Below are 12,551 nucleotides of genomic sequence, written 5' to 3'. Positions count from 1 at the left end.
CTGTTCAAAAAGGGGGACCAGAGAGTGTGTGCCAATTACCGGGGTATCACACTTCTCAGCCTCCCTGGTAAAGTCTACTCCAAGGTGCTGGAAAGGAGGGTTCGGCCGATCGTCGAACCTCAGATTGAAGAGGAACAATGCGGTTTTCGCCCCGGACGTGGAACTACGGACCAGCTCTTCACTCTCGCAAGGATCCTGGAGGGGGCCTGGGAGTATGCCCATCCGGTCTACATGTGTTTTGTGGATCTGGAGAAGGCGTATGACCGGGTCCCCCGGGAGAAACTGTGGGAGGTGCTGCGGGAGTATGGGGTAAGGGGGTCTATCCTCAGGGCCATCCAATCTTTGTACTCCCAAAGCGAGAGCTGTGTTCGTGTTCTCGGCAGCCAGTCAGTTTCGTTCTCAGTGGGTGCTGGTCTCCGCCAGGGCTGCGCCTTGTCACCAATCCTGTTTGTGATATACATGGACAGGATATCGAGGCGTAGTCATGGTGGGGAGGGGTTGCAGTTCGGTGGTCTGAGGATCTCGTCACTGCTTTTTGCAGATGATGTGGTCCTCATTGGATCATCGGCCTGTGACCTTCAGCACTCACTTGATCGGCTGGCGGCCGAGTGTGAATCGGCTGGGATGAGGATCAGCACCGCTAAATCTGAGGCCATGACTCTTAGCAGGAAACCGGTGGATTGCTTACTCCGGGTAGGAAATGAGTCCTTAGCCCAAGTGAAGGAGTTCAAGTACCTCGGGGTCTTGTTCGCGAGTGAGGGTACTATGGAGCGTGAGATTGGCCGGAGAATCGGAGCAGCGGGGGCGGTATTGCGTTCGCTTTACCGCACCGTTGTAACGAAAAGAGAGCTGAGCCGCAAGGCAAAGCTCTCGATCTACCGGTCGATCTTCGTTCCTATCCTCACCTATGGTCATGAGGGCTGGGTGATGACCGAAAGGACGAGATTGCGGGTACAAGCGGCCGAGATGAGTTTTCTCAGAAGGGTGGCTGGCGTCTCCCTTAGGGATAGGGTGAGAAGCTCAGCCATCCGTGAGGAACTCGGATTAGAGCCGCTGCTCCTTTACTTAGAAAGGAGTCAGCTGAGGTGGTTCGGGCATCTGGTAAGGATGCCCACTGGGCGCCTTCCTTGGGAGGTGTTTCAGGCACGTCCAGTGGGGAGGAGACCTCGGGGAAGACCCAGGACTAGGTGGAGAGATTATATCTCAACACTGGCCTGGGAACGCCTCGGGATCCCCCCGTCAGAGCTGGTCAATGTGGCCCGGGAAAGGGAAGTCTGGGGCCCCCTGCTTGAGCTGCTCCCCCCGCGACCCGACCCCGGATAAGCGGATGACGATGAGGATGAGGATGAGGAACTTCTTACCTTGGTCAAAACCTTCCGCTTCCGCTTCCGTGTTACCCGGAACACCGGTGCCAGGAGTCCATTCACCATCTGGTGTCCTTCTTGGGTGAAATTACAGAATCTTTTGCCACATCTGCAGTAGAAAGAAAGGGAAAGAAAGACAGAAAGAAAGTCAAAGAAAAAAAAACACGCACCGCGCGCACACACACACACACACACACACACAGGGTTGCCAAGCCAACATGAAAAATGTATTTATTTTGCATTTGTAGGTTAAGATCCATACCCTTCAATCCCGTAGTTGTCCAAAAGGAGCTTGCACCACCACCTCCTGAGATGAGGCATATCCAACTGAAGAGGAACATTAAAATGAAGTTTACCACATAACCATTATGATGCTGCTTCTAAATACTGACGCTAGCACACAGATAGTACTTACAACGTTGAAATCGAAGTGCGCGTCCATGGTAATGTACCAGGAGTACTGTAGAACATAGAATGTAATAATGTTGGGTTGTGATCATAGGCAGGGTGTGATTTTACCAGCAATTGGCATGCTTAGGCAGTTAAGACTAGTTTATAGTCATCTTAGAAAAAAATGTGGCCATTATAACATTATAACATTAGAAAATAAAATGCTGTGTGTTAAAAAAGGTATGATAAAGCAAATGAATGGAGCATGGTAACTCACCATGACCATAAAGACTCCACAGTCGATGCCATATAGTTGTTGTGGAACACCCTGTGCCATAAAACAGGTTGTAAGATGAACAGTCATAGCCCTACACACATTTTCCTGATGTGCTTGTTATCTCAGCAATTATTACCTCAATGTCCAAGCCAGTCTCCTCGGTCCAGGTGCCAGGCATCAATTGTTGCGCAACAACCCTAATACAAATTTGATGACAAGCATTGTACAGTTGTCAGGTTAGACAGCAAAGTGAGAAAGATGCAAAACATAAAAGGAAACTAGGCAAATCAGGGGAACGTGATTGCCTAGTAACGACTTTAACTTTGGCAAGTCAGGGGAACGTGACCACCTTCCAAAATGAGCTGTGGGAAACTAGGCAAGTCAGGGGCTAACCACATAGCCATGGGATGACAACTTCAAATCGGTAACACGGCGAAATGATGATAATCAAATCAATACAAACCAGTGAGAGTATATTGCGACAAAAACCAACACGGCATCAAACGCGGTACTTAACAATTAAATAGGTAACATGAAAAGCAACAACTGTTAAGCTTAAGCAATATCAACATAAAAGAAAAGTTAGCAGAGACATCCCAAAAACGCAGCCAATTTGTGGTTGGATTGACGACACATTATTACGCTGTGAGTGTACATGAAAATTGAAAGTAGAACTACACCAAGAACAATGACAGTATACGATCTCTGACTGATAATGCAGTCCACTTACCATATCAATCGAGGCAATCATCTTTCTGCTGTCTGCTGTTGACCAGTTCGTTACATCTCCGGAGTAGGTTCGACAAGAGAAGAGACGCCGTCGTGAATCAGACCAATCAGGGCCGACTACGCCCCCGACCCTACTCTGTATAGGCGTGTATTTCACACGAGGGGCGTGTATTTCCCACGAGGGGCGTGTATTTCCCACGAGGGGCGTGTATTTCTAGGACGCAGGACGCAGTCGGACCCTACTCCAACACCTGGCTGTATTATTTGAAACAGGAAGTACGTCACACAGCTTAGTGCATACAGCCTATTAGCGTCGATGCACGGCTTTGTTGATCATCTGACGCACTAACGTATGCTTCCGCCGGTTGATAATAATGTGGAAGCTACACGTTAGCATAGCGGTTGCATGATGTAACAAAGTGCATGTTATCACTGCTCCAGCTGAAGCCAACCAGCGGTTTCAGGATTTGATCAGTAAATAAGTTAATCAGTAACGTTAATTTGATCAGTTAATCAGTAACGTAGCCGTATTATTCTTATGATAATCTTTGCTGTGATGAATCCATGTTTTTTAATGCAAAAACGAGAATATGAAGATATGGTTTCATAAACTCAACATTAATGTGGTGCATGGTGATTTAACCCTGTTTAATTTAGGTCCTACATCGGTCCAACACGCCATTCATAGGGATTTATATTTGCCTCTCTCGGCTTGTCGTCAGTTTTCCTCCTCAGTGTCCATCACTGAACCAGCAGACTACCTTCCTCTCATCATTGAGTCATGGAGACGACAAGCAACAACGTTTTCATCCATGGGAAGAACATATCCCACAAAACAATTCCGTCTTCTGTCGTGCAACATATGTCCATTGACAAGCTGTCCCCTGCTCTCGTTGAGTGTTTTGGCATCCTCTTGTGTGGATATATAGCTAGCAGGTGGGTAGCTTGAATAGTATTAAAATGTGGATAGCGCATTAAAAAAATATGGACATACAATTATGGACAATTAAAGCTGTTGTTAAAATATTTCAGTGAGTCAAGATGTTGAGAAATGGATGGTGTTCCTCTATACTTCAGGGCCACTATCATCACAGGCAGCCAGGCCAAGGGACTGGGGAACTTTGTGTCCAAATTCGCATTACCTGCCCTTCTCTTTAAGAACATGGTCTTGCTAGACTTTGGAGATGTTATCTGGGCATTTCTATGGAGCATATTGATAGCTAAGGTAGGGCCGTGTGTGTGTGTGTGTGTGCATTCAAACGTATTTGTTTGTGCACATGCATGCACGTGTATATATATATATATATATATATATATATATATATATACATATATATATATATTATATAATATGAATATATACCTATACTTAAAATATATTATATTGTTTCACATATTATATATATCATATATATGTTATTCCATTGCACATTATATTATATTATATATATGCTATGTTATTTATATTACAGTTCAACTATTGAGATGTGTACGTATATATTGAGATGTGTATATTTTTACTGCTATAGAAATATATAGCTTTTTTTGGTAATGTTGATTTGTGAAATAAATGTGTATTGCCAATTGCACTGTTCAAGGTTTCTTAATGCACATACTTGAAAAGGAACTATTAAACTATGAAAAACACACTGACTGCCAGTTTCTCACTATTTGATGTATGCTTTCTCTTAATGATGGTCAATACGTAGTAACTAAAGAAGCACTATTTCGATAGTTTATAGATCTTCTCAGTATTTTCAAAGTGCACGGGCTGTGCAAGAAAAGTGAGCGTTTATCATAGACCCATGCACATATATGACTGGCGATTTAACTAGCGAGATTCAAAGTAATGTAGAGGCAAATCTTTTTCACACACTTCACGTAGAGCATAAACCCTTGAATACTCCATGAAATTGGTTGCGAAATGTAAAAGGTTATCGTGATTTTTATCCAGATAAACCGCAGCTCCTGGCAACTTGCGCTTGTTTGACACGTCTGACAGACCTCTGGCTTCAGAGAGCTCCCGTACCAATATGGCGGCGACACGTTTCGCCGAGGCAACGGGCTGAAGCAGTGGAGGCGGCGTCTACCTATATGATGTCTATGGGTGAAACTATGGCAAGCCATCCCCGCCAGAAAACGGCATCATTTAGACGCGTATCACCTTCATTACGCCGTAAAAAACGCAGTAAAATGTAGAAAAACGCCGTAAAATACGCCGTCATGCGCAAAAAAGCGCCGCTTTTTACGCCGCAATTGAGCCTTTCAAGAGCGCGCGTTTTGAACATCAAACCGCGCGTAAAATACGGCGCTTTTGTGCACATCACAACGCCTTAAAATACGGCGTTTCTCTAGTATGCTAATAATCTCCGCCCTTCTTTTCTCTCAGCCAGTGGCGATTTTGGTTTGGAAACTCTGGTGGGGCCCATGCAGGAAAATATTATAACGCAATCCAGAAATACCACATATTACTACCATCACAAAAAAAACAGTAGCAAGTGACAGAGGGGACCAAAATTGCAGCTGAATAATGCCATCACTCAAACGCGAATCTGACAACATATATTAGGCTATTATAGCAATAGCACCACCAAATGGCAGCGTTCAAGATCTCACAATATCAAAACTCAAGAAAACAACAACGTGGCAACAATAAAACCACAACGGCGCACACCCTTTACACAGCAATCAATATACAAAGCCACCACTCACAATATACCAAAAAAAGAAGAAGTATGGTTTAAGTTGCATTAAGTTTGCAGGCCACCATACTGTACAATTAACAATGAATCTAGCCTGATAGAGTGGTTGCCTATTCAGACCTGGATAATCCTGGGTGAAAATTTAAGTAAGTTTGGGCTAAGATGGTAATTACCTGTGCTTTAAGGACAGTGCTGTCTGGTCTCCTTTGTGTGGCTGAGGTGAAACACAAGCATTTTTTTCCGCTTGAACAACTCCTGGTTGAACGATCTATTCTTGTCCTTTCCCTCTTGAATAATGATTAAATCCGTCCGGCGATGTGGTCCCAAACGTTTTATCTCCAACTTCTGTTCAAGTGCTAAATCTCACATGACAGATACTCAACACGATTCATCATTTAATGAATGAAACGTCCATTTGTTGTTATTTACTGTAACAGTAACTACGTTAGCCAGCTAGCAAGATCTGATCGGCTCCCGCCGTAAACCCCGCCCTTTCTACAAATCAGCCAATGAGAAGAGCCTTGGGGCACTAAACTTCTGGCCCCACCGCCGAAACAGAAGCGGGCGCTGCGCACGCGCTTGCTCGCGCAACAGCACCAGTTTTCTACACTGCAGCAGACGGGGCCATCTCGGCTGTGCCCCACCGAGCGGAAATGACGAGACGGAGCAACAAACTATTTCACACACAACTACTACACTACAACAATTGCGTTCATCAAATAAAAACTGCGGACATGTAATTAATTATTAACAATTAATGTATTATTAACTTATGCTCAATGACATTTTTGAAAAAAAAATGAAAAGTATAATCGTGCCCTGCACGGCAGCGTTCTCTGGTGGGGCCGTGCCCCACTGGCCCCTAATGCAAAGACGCCACTGCTCTCAGCCAAGGCATTTGAAGTGTTTGCGCCCAATCGCTGAACAAGACAAGCAGACCAAATCAGTTCAACACAGATCTCCTCTCATTTGGCGTTAGTTGTAGCGTCATATTCATATAGATATATATATTAGTAAATGCAGTTTCAACGTTGTGATAACCGTGGTCCAATCGATAGAGACGCTTGCTATGTAGGGAAGCGGTTGTCGGATCGATTCTATATTTTGTCAGATGGTCACGCTTTTATGATCGCAATGCTTTTTTGTCCGCAAGCCAGACCTCCTGTGTTATAAGTTCCAAATTCAGTGCCTTTTTAGTCAGCCAGCCAGATCATCTAGGTGTCTTGTTACACGCTTTATAAGTTAATTATATTTATATTATTACAGCCATGGAGCCTTTATTTTCGCGGAGTTATCGTAACATCCTCTCTTGTTCAATCGATATAAATACACAGTGGAAAGGACGAGGAGCCATAGAGAGAGACACTGATGAACTGGGGAGCCATGCTCTAACAACGTTCAGAGGCTTGTAACAGTCTACTGAGTCTGACACGGTGCTTAAATGGGCTCTGGAGACGCAGGAATGTTGTTGGATTCAACTATTTGTGCATGAAAGCAAAAAAATATCTCCCCATCAAGGCCAACAGCAGAGTAGCCGAAAAGAATAGACTGATATGAATGCTTCAAATATTAAAACCCGATTGATTAGGCCTATGCCGACATAATATCAGTCCTAATCCTGAACGCACCGTGCGTACATTTTTCACGGCATTTTCCCCCAGACAGACAGACAGACAGACAGACAGACAGACAGACAGACAGACAGACAGACAGACAGACAGACAGACACTTTATTTACCCCAAACTAACTTTCATAATCCAGCAGGTTACACAATACAAATAACTCTTACACAAATACAGACAGTCGATACAGTAGGAGTAGGCTAATACAGCGCCCACCTCAGCAAAAGGTAAAATGTAAAAAGAAGATATAAGCTACATTTAAAATACAGATGCTGTAGCCTACATAAAAATACAGATGCCACATGAAATATGAAAATAGGATGCAATGTATAAATATGCAAAACTAGGATATAACTAGGCTATAATGAGAATATTTGGTTAACTTACATCTGTGCAATGACTATCCTCCTAAATTAAATTAGTTAGATGGAAAGATTTTTGTCTATGGAATGATCCTGTCACTTTACTGCCACACATTGTGTGTGTCAGTAAAGTGATGAGGTAGGAGAATCCGTGTATGGTTCGTTCTTTGAATATTCCGATTTATAACAAAATCAGAAAAAACTATTAACAGGATTGTTTTTTGGTTTTTCAGATTTGGTTTTGAAACTGAAAAAGGGCAAAAGGAATAAACAAATAAACGGCATTTGATTTTGTGTGTTGGTTTTTAAAACCCGAAACAGAAAAACAAATAGGGCCTACAAAAATAGATAGGGCCTACATTTATAGTTATAGGCTACACCAGAAGGCAGAACGCAGCGAAGAAAAAAGAGCCAACCACCTAAACCAGCAATAGACTGTCTAATTATATTTAGCCTTAGTTATGGCCGCACTTGAACCTTATGGTGATTTTATTCGTGAACTATTTGACACTGGAAGGACACGACGCGATCAGTACCGCTCTAAAGCATTCTGGTGCCCCGAAGTACTCCATTATGAAGGTGAGGAGGTTCTGTGTGGAGCACAACCTTCGAAGGAGAAATCTAGTTTCGCCGGCTCCCATGGGAAACAATAAAGCTGCCCATAGAATGCGAGAGACTCGATGGAACGTTTGAAACGTCTTTATATGTATTATTATTATTTATTTTTAAACAACCTCTTGCCTACAGAGCAAGCGTCTCTATCAATTGGGCCACGGCCACGGTGACCACACTGTACTGGATTTACTAATATATATTGATATGACGCTACAACTAACAACAAATGAGAGGAGAACTCCTCAAAGCAGATCTGTGCTAAACTGATTTGGTCTGCTTGTCTTGTTCAGCGATTGGGCGCAAACACTTCAAATGCATTGGCTGAGAGAAAAGAAGGGCAGAGATTATTAGCATACTAGAGAGACGCCATATTTTACGGCGTTGTGATGTGCACAAAAGCGCTGTATTTTACGCGCGGTTTGATGTTCAAAACTGCGCTTTTTACGCGCGCTCTTGAAAGGCTTAATTGCGGCGTAAAAAGCAGCGCTTTTTTGCGCATGACGGCGTACATTACGGCGTTTTTCTACATTTTACGGCGTTTTTTACGGCGTAATGAAGGTGATACGCGTCTAAATGATGCCGTTTTCTGGCGGGGATGGCTTGCCATAGAACAGTGCTCGGGCAACGACTGATGACGTTTCACGAGTCCACAAGCACACGAGCACGCACAAGTACGCGAATTGAGAAACGGCCTTGGAATTGGGACAGCACTTGGCGCGTCGCTGTGACGCAATCGGCGTTGACGCATCCTTCGAATGCAGCCTTCGAAGGATGCGTCCTAGGAATTGGGACACAGCCGCAATTTGACTGATTGTTCTGATCTGTTTTATTGGATTAAACAGTTATAATTAAGTTGCCTACGTCCTCCTTTTCCTCCGGCACTACAATATGTTCAATAAAACGTAATCACGGACAAAACACGTTTTTTAGACAAACGTAATTGAGAATGCCGAATAGTTCTCTGGGAACGTAATTTTGATGAGAAAGGGTTGCTCTGTCTGTCTTGGTCTCTATAGCAACGACCTCAGCTACCCAGCACTGATCAAAAAAACGATTGTTTCTCTCAATCAAAGCACAAAACAGGACAACTGATGCCTATAAACTTAACCCATACATGTTTTGTAATTAACAAGGACACGTTGGTGTAGTTGTGTTGAGGAATGTCACAGATTTCACTGTGAAATCGCCGTTAATGTGCAGCCATCGGGTCTTCCGTTAGCCAATGGGATGAATGAATGCTCATAGCTTCATACATTGCCGTGGAGGGATTACATTGCAATGAGTGGAAAACCCCCTGCGTCGAAAAAAGAAGCACATGGTCCTGCGTTAGCCAATGGGATGAATGCTCATAGCGGCCCTCATTTATCAAACGAGCGTACGGCAGAAAACGTGCGTAAAATGGACGTACGCTCATTTCAACGTTGAGCTTGGCATTTATCAATTTGAACGTGAGCGCAGGCTGCGATGAAATCTCACGTCAGGTCTGAGCTCGTGTACGCAAGTTTTTTTGGCGCAACACACGGGTATTTCACTGATGAATAGTGCAGCACAAGTAGCCCATGTTGCACATCTGTATTAATTACTAAATAAATTGGAATTAGCCCAGCCGTTCAAACAATTACAATCAAGTCAGCCCTAATTAAAAACAGTATTGCTATGAAAATAATTAGAATGTGACTGGTGAAATGTTTATTCAGCTGTCTATATAAACAGGTGCTTTGGCAAATAGGTGGTTGAGTCGCAGCGATGGCAGATCAGGCTCTGTTAGAGGACCTCAACGCACGTCTAAGACGAGAGAGAGTTTTTCGAGACCCCGCCGATTTTTTTATGGAGAGCGATGAATGGCTCTTGAGTCGTTTTCGTCTCCCAAGGCATCTCCTGATGGAGCTATGCAATGCTTTGGAGCCACAGTTAAGGCGAGAAACTAGGCGATCAAACGCAATACCTGTGCCAGTGCAGGTGTGCTCTATCTTGGGGTTTTTGGCCACCGGGACCTTTCAGCGGGAGATCGGGGACAGGTCTGGTATTTCCCAGCCAAGTATTAGCCAAACCATGCCAGCAGTTTTGGCAGCTATACTGCCCCTCTCTGAACGTTATATTAAATTCCCATACACTAACGATCAGCAAACTGGAATCAAACGGGATTTTTATGCTATTGCTAGGTTTCCAAATGTGATTGGTGCGGTTGATTGTACCCATGTGCGTATGAAGCCACCATCTATTAATGATTACGCGTACATCAACCGCAAAAGCTACCATTCAGTTAATGTTCCGATTATTTGCGATGCCAGAATGTCAATCCTGAACATGGTAGCCCGATGGCCTGGGGGCACGCACGATTCTTTTATTTTCCAAAATAGCAACGTTGGCCATCGTCTACATCAGGGCGCACTTCATGGTCAGAGTCATCTCCTCGGTGAGTTACGCTGCAGTCGCACTTTTTTTTCTCTTAAAACGTTTAAGACATCGCACTAAAAGTTTGATGTGATTCATCTAGGTGACAAAGGCTATGCCCTGAACGAGTACCTAATAACTCCTCTGGCTCATCCGAACACGGATCAGGAGCGCAACTTCAACAGCGCTCACACGCGCACACGGGCAACGGTGGAGCGATGTATAGGCCTACTCAAGGGCAGGTGGATGTCCATCGGGTCAGCGGGGGGAACGTTGCTCTACAGCCCAGAAAAGAGATGCAATATTATTTTAGCATGTGGGGTTCTGCATAATATTGCGCTGGCAAATGGGGTGCCATTTGCCGACCTGCAGCCAGATGACCCGATGCCCAGAGATCCCTGGCCACAGGCGCCACATGCTCGAGCTCTACGACGAAAGGAGGATTTAATTCGGCTCTTCTAATATCTTAAAAAAAAACAAGACAGAGATCAAAGTACAGCAAACCAATTTATTTATTCTTCAAGTTTTCATTGATTAGTTTAGAGCTGTCAAGCGATTAAAATATTTAATCGTGATTAATCGCAAATTCTTTTTCTATGCTAAATATCCCTTGATTTTTTTGTCCCATAATTCTTCTCATTTTAATTCTCTTATCAACATGGTGAAGTGCATCGGCTTGTCTTGTGCAAATGATTTTTTATTGATAACAACATTGGCATATACTGATCAAAACAGGACGATACAAAAAAAGAGCCAATAGTGCAATTAAACGCCTGCTTTGAACAAATGTAATTTGAACATAGCAGTCAGGCTACTGCTTCTTTGTTTTGAGGCAAAGAAAAAAAAAAAATGTGTTAATCGCGCGATAATTTTTTTAACGCCGTTAAAATTGGTTTGCGTTAACGCCGTTAATAACGCGTTTAACTGACAGCTCTAGTTTCAACGTTTCATTAATCGCTAACAGAGAGTTATTGATGTCCACCATTGACTTGCATATCTCGGTTTGTTTGTCCAGGACCTCTGCAGTCAAGACAGATGAAGGCAGACCAGCAATTCGGCCAGACACGCGTTCCGGCTGCTTCGGCGGCGGCGGCCCTTCCGTTTCTTCAACTGGGCTTGGCTCTGTTCCCATTTTGGATGAACCTGCTTGCATTTCATCTTTAAAAATAAAAAGCAATCGTGAGATTATTTGTGCCATTACTTTGTAACACGGAAGCTGTAGATATATATATTTTTTAAATAATTGCAAAGGCCTTTTTACCACTTCCATGACGGGTCTGGAGTGCATCGGTGTCTCCTCCGCCACTTATGCCCGAAATGGACGGAGACCCGATGAGACCAGCCACTCGCTCCTCAAATGCCGTCAGTTCAAGGCTTGGGTCCACCCGGCCTCCTCCCGTTAATTGCTTGGCCCGCTTCACAGCCGCAACACGTTTTTTGGTGCCGAGCTTCATGTCGGACCATTTTTTCTTCACCTTATTCGGAAAAAAAATTACTTTAACGCAATGCAAACAATAGCATATATGTGAAATGTTTTAAGCTGGATAACAGAAATTGTACATTTAATTTATTATTTAATTAATTTAATTAACAAACCTCTTCCGTAGCCCGATGAACATTGGAAACACTATTCACTGCAACAGTTATTTCTTTCCATACAGCTGTCATCCGCTTATGCCTTTAATGCCAGCTTTTAGGCTACCAAATAAAACCAGACGGTTCGCATCCACTAGCGTCTCCATTTCGGTCTCTGAAAAATTACTCATTTTTTTTGCCGTTGGACATTTCTCCATGTCGTAAAAGTTAGGGGCGAGCCTTCTGAAGACGTGCTTTTATATGGGCGTGTTACGTTAATTACGATCGATCTCAGCCGCCGTATTTATCAACACCAGATCCTTCGTACGCTGGGATTGGTGTGATACGAAAGTTTCGTGAATCTCACGTGCGTCCTATCGTACGATGAATCATGCGTTCAGATTTGCGCTCATTTCTACGTTTGTTTGATAAATGAGGGCCAGCGTCTCTATGTGCAGCCATCGGCTCTTCCGTTAGCCAATGGGATGAATGCTCATAGCTTCATATATTGCCTTGGAGG

General features: G+C 43.7%; 1 long non-coding RNA gene across 1 annotated transcript; it reads left to right on the top strand.

The window, feature by feature from the left end:
• The first annotated feature begins 6,818 nt into the window (after positions 1-6,818).
• Positions 6,819-7,741, top strand: LOC132473512 (uncharacterized). The gene is made up of 3 exons (XR_009529427.1): positions 6,819-6,946; positions 6,997-7,605; positions 7,660-7,741. It is a non-coding gene; the product is annotated as an uncharacterized LOC132473512 (long non-coding RNA).
• Positions 7,742-12,551: the final 4,810 nt, after the last annotated feature.

The sequence above is a fragment of the Gadus macrocephalus genome, chromosome 15 (assembly GCF_031168955.1).
Source record: "Gadus macrocephalus chromosome 15, ASM3116895v1".
NCBI classification, from domain to species: domain Eukaryota; kingdom Metazoa; phylum Chordata; class Actinopteri; order Gadiformes; family Gadidae; genus Gadus; species Gadus macrocephalus.
The sequence above is the reverse complement of the archived record's forward strand: the minus strand, read 5'-3'. Positions and strand labels throughout refer to the sequence as shown.